Source organism: Bubalus kerabau, chromosome 4 (genome assembly GCF_029407905.1).
Source record: "Bubalus kerabau isolate K-KA32 ecotype Philippines breed swamp buffalo chromosome 4, PCC_UOA_SB_1v2, whole genome shotgun sequence".
NCBI classification, from domain to species: Eukaryota; Metazoa; Chordata; class Mammalia; order Artiodactyla; family Bovidae; genus Bubalus; species Bubalus kerabau.
This window is the reverse complement of record NC_073627.1, coordinates 157,746,095-157,750,716: the sequence shown is the minus strand read 5'-3', so window position 1 is coordinate 157,750,716 and position 4,622 is coordinate 157,746,095. Positions and strand designations below refer to the sequence as shown.

At 41.3% G+C, this 4,622-nt stretch overlaps 1 long non-coding RNA gene across 1 annotated transcript; it reads left to right on the top strand.

Annotated features, from left to right (window-relative positions):
* The first annotated feature begins 360 nt into the window (after window positions 1-360).
* LOC129651709 (uncharacterized) lies at window positions 361-4,282 on the top strand. The gene is made up of 3 exons (XR_008714284.1): window positions 361-1,480; window positions 2,886-3,171; window positions 3,556-4,282. It is a non-coding gene; the product is annotated as an uncharacterized LOC129651709 (long non-coding RNA).
* The last annotated feature ends 340 nt before the right edge of the window (window positions 4,283-4,622 follow it).

Sequence of the window (4,622 nt, the reverse complement as noted above, 5' to 3'; positions counted from 1 at the left end):
TTTTCTTGCCAAAGCATCCTAGCTTATCTCCCTGCCTCCTGTCTTGCCTCCTTCCCTGATACTGCAACTTCCCTTAATGACTTCTCCAAATATGAGTATGCTTCTGTCAATTTCCCTGCTTAAAACCTTCCAGTGGTTCCCTCTTGCCCTCAAAATAAAAATCCTAATTTCCTAGAACAGCATGTAAGGCCCTCCCTAATCAATAATTTTCCTCCCCTCTGTTGATACCCCTACTAAGTGCCCTAGGATCGAGGTATACCAAATAGCTGCCCTGAACACACCTGTTAAAGTGCATGCTGCTGCCTCAGCTGGGGAAGACAAGGAGAGATCAGAGAAGGTTTCACAGAGGCAGAGTTCCTTGCCTGGGTGTTAAAAGAAAGGAGATGGAAGCCACTCTAGGTCCATTCCTGGTGGATACGGTGGTCATGGAGGCACTATTATATACATAGGACTCTACACATAGGACTATATATACTACACATAGGACTACATATAGGACTCTTTATCACTATGGGACTCAGTGGCCTCTGGGTTCTAGAATCAGAGATGCTCTTGCAGGGGCAGAAGCTCAAGTCAATAGATAATCCAGCTGGTAGGACAGGAGGCCTGGCACCAATAGCTTTTTCAGGCTGTTCCTTTCATCCACAAACAATCGTTAGCAATATTCACATGACAGTAAAAGATATATGAATGTATTAAGATGTATTAAGGGGCAATCAAGGATGAGAAATAGGAGAAAAGGCATCACTGATAGCTTGTTAACATGAGACAATGCTGGCTGTATGACTTTGGGTAATGAGTAACTTCTCCATGCCTTTGTTTTCTCATTTGTAAAATAGGTATAATAATAGGACCTACCTTACCAAATTTCAATGAATAGGAAACAAGATTTTGAATGGAAAGTACTTAAAATAGCTTGGCACATAGTAAGCACTCGAAAAATTATAACCATCATTATCACCAATATCGACTTGTGGGAGGAAACACTGACTGAAACCGCCTACCGTGGCTAGGCCCCATTGTAACTATTTGCATGAGTTATTTTACAGCAGGTGGTCCTGGTAAGGAACAAGGAACACGGAGAAGAATTTGGGAAAAATCAAAAGAAGATGCCACACGTCCTACCAACCTCCCAGAATCCTCCTCGCTGGAATCCATCTCAGCTGAGCAATGTGTGAACCACCAGGAAGAACAGGTGGAGAGTCAGGATGGCTGGCCAGACAACCCGGAACCTAATCCCATCACCATAAAACCTGAGACTGCAAACCATGTGGCAGAACAGTTCTCCTGGGCTCTCTGACCCTGCTGCTCTCCGCCAGGGTGTCCCTTCCCAGTCAAGCCTCTTGCTTTGGCAGCACATGCTTCTCCTCAGACAATTCATTTCTGAGCATTAGACACGAGCTCACTCTTGAGCCCTGGAAGGGGTCCCCCTCCCTGCAACAAAATTCTTGATATTTTAAGAGACTGTCAAGGCCACATGGTGTGTATCTGAAGGAAAAGCATCTATATGGGACAGAACATGTTCTAACAATCATGAGAGCGTAAGATTCAAACCACTTATACAGATTCAGTCTTTGCATCCCCTCCAATTCATTCCAAATAGTAGATCCATTAGAGGTCCTCATTGGTGTAGTTACTGGAGTTCCAAATAATTTGTTCCAAGGATTTGAGAAGATCATGAGCAGAGTTTCTGCCAAGTTTTATATGACTTACCCAAGATGCAGGCACAGGTGGGACCATTATCTGAGAAGATCTAGCTCACAGGATGGGACTTCATACATGGAGTGTTCTCAGTAGCTAGGTTTCCTTTTGCCCAATGACAGTATTATTCATCAGTTTCTGGTGATAATTCCCGTGCCATGTGGAATGGATTGTCTCTAGCTGACAAAACTGGGGGTGCTTCAACAAGACAGAAACATACTATTCTCACTTCTGCATTCTGTCCAAGTTCCTCTAATGGCTGGCACAGGTACCTAGCTTGACAAGGTATTTATGGCACAATCCAGATCAAAGAACATGACCCCTCTGCTGTTCTAACAGTGTATCTTATGAACAAATTCTTGTAATTATTTGTCATGGTGGAGATTCTAAGTTTCTCCCAAGTTTACTTGGGAGATTCAAAGTTTACTCCATTCATCTTAAAACTTAAGCTTCAAATTTTAGAATTTATAAATTGTGATTGAGAGGCCTAGGTAATGGAAACTGAACTGCAGCTACTAATTCATATAAATGGGGCCATCAACAAAAGAACTCATGAGAGTGTTTAGTAGAATTATAGGAGCTATAATGAAAATAATGACCTAGAGGCAATTTTGTCCCCATCATCTCAGTAACTGCTTAGGGGTCTTTGCGTTGATTAGCAAATGTTTATTATGAATTTCCATCTAGCCCTAATTGGCTCAAATAACACATTTGGCTTCTCAGTAGGAATTGGATTGCCATAAGCAGAAAAAGGAAGGAAAAAGTCATAGAGTTATAGCTGAAGTAGCCTGACTTTGAATGAAGGAGTTTCTAACACACTCATGTAGGTTCTCCATGTCCGTGGTAACAACTACATTTATGGAATGCAAAATCTGTTCTCAATACCATGTTAAATACTTCTATGGATCCTCTCCTTTCATCTTTACAGCAAAACTACAAGGAGGCTGCTATTAACATTAGCAATTTATAAATGAGGAAAGTAATGTTTAGAGAGTCTTAATTTGCCCAAGTGCAACAGCTGGTCTGTGTGGGGCAGCAATAGACTGGGCCGTCTGATCCATGGAGCCCTTGCTTTCAATCACTGGGCCCTGTTGCTGCCAAATTGACTCTGAAAGCCTGGGTTTCTGAGAAGTTCTTTGGACATTACAGTTCTTTTAACTGATGTCTTTCTCTCCTTCCTTTAGTCGCTAAGGAAGTTGGGACCAATTTTCACTGCTTCCTGGAGAAAGATGATTTAGCACAATGGAGAATGACTCCACTTTGATCACTCAGATACACACTCATGACTCAGCCTCCACTTGACTGTTATGTGAACATGGCCAGTGATTTCAGCTCTCAAAGCCCTGTTTCCTCATCTAGAAAACAGTAACAAACGTACCTGCTTACTAAATTAGAGGAATCAATGTATGTTGTCTTATCAGTGGACTGGTGGTGGTCATGCATTTGATGAAAAGATACCACTGTTGCACAGTAAGTATAAGCATTATTTTATAAAAAGCTTGTCTGGAGTTGAATGTTTATGCACACCCACACTAGGTCTCCATGTAAAATGTGTCTGTTACAGTAAGTCGGGACTGAAGTTTGAAAACACTAACCCCTCCTTCCTCCAATCCTTTCCTCTGAGATCTCTGTGGTCCCTTTCCACCCTTTTTGTTCTTCCTGCAATGAGAGGTGGAATGTCTATTTCCTTGGGATTTTAGCTTCCTGGCAGAGATATTAGGAATATACTCATTATAAGAAAATAAACTCTTCTCTAAAGGCCCTTCCTGACTTGGGACAAAGAAACTTAGAACTTACTCACTTTAAGCTGTTTTAAGTTCTTTGAATACTGACATATACTACATTTGATCTTAGCCAAAAGGCTGAGAAGAGAGTCCCTTGGGCGGCGAAGAGATCAAACCAGTCAATCCTGAATATTCATTGGAAGGACTGATGTTAAAGCTGAAGCTCCAATAATTTGGCCACCTGATATGAAGAGCTGACCCATTCAAAAAGACCCTGATGCTGGGAATGATTGAAGGCAGGAGATGGGGACAACAGAGGATGAGATGGTTGGAGGGCATCACTGACTCAATGGACATGAGTTTGAGCAAGCTCCGGGAGATGGTGAAAGACAGGGAAGCCGGGCGTGCTGAAGTCCATGGGGTTGCAGAGTCGGACATGACGGAGCAACTCAACAACAAACAGGGACACATGGTTGCTCAACATAGTGATGATCATTTCGTAATGTATTTAAATGTCAAGCCACTATACTGTACACCTGAAACTAACATAATATGTACACCAACTATACTTCAATAGATAAGTAAATAAAGTTTACTCAAATTTTTTTTTAAATGAAGCACAGAAAAAAAAGTATTATAAGTGGCAGAAATTTATTCTGACTCTCAAACGCAAGCCCCTGGCAATTCTGAACATAGAAGAAAGCCCAGAACACTCCTCTGAGCAGGTGGTTTGCTAATACCTAAGTATCCAAAAAATTTCCTACATGAAAGTGCCTGGTGATTGAGCTCAATCACCTTATTCTGTTTCTTGGTTTTCCTGTGTTTATCCCATTCTCCCTTCTGATTATTCCTTTACCTCCTTAAATCCTTCTATTCTTCCTTCCAGCCTGAAAGCTTACTGGAAAACAACATGCTGATTTATTACTCTTCAGCATGTATTTTTAATGACAATTACACAAAACCAACATCCTTGAATCAGTTTGAATTAGCACAATTCTTCAGTAATTGAATAGTCGTCAAAATAGTAGTTGGGATAACAACTGTTTTCGCTTGCAATCTGCCATTAATCCATTTTGGGGCATTGTGCTTGCACTGAATTTTCCAAGTTCAAGCCATACCTCTACATAGTGACTCATGTGGCTGCCCTTTGCTTTGCTAACTGTGCAAGCAGACAATACAATAGACATACATTCAGAA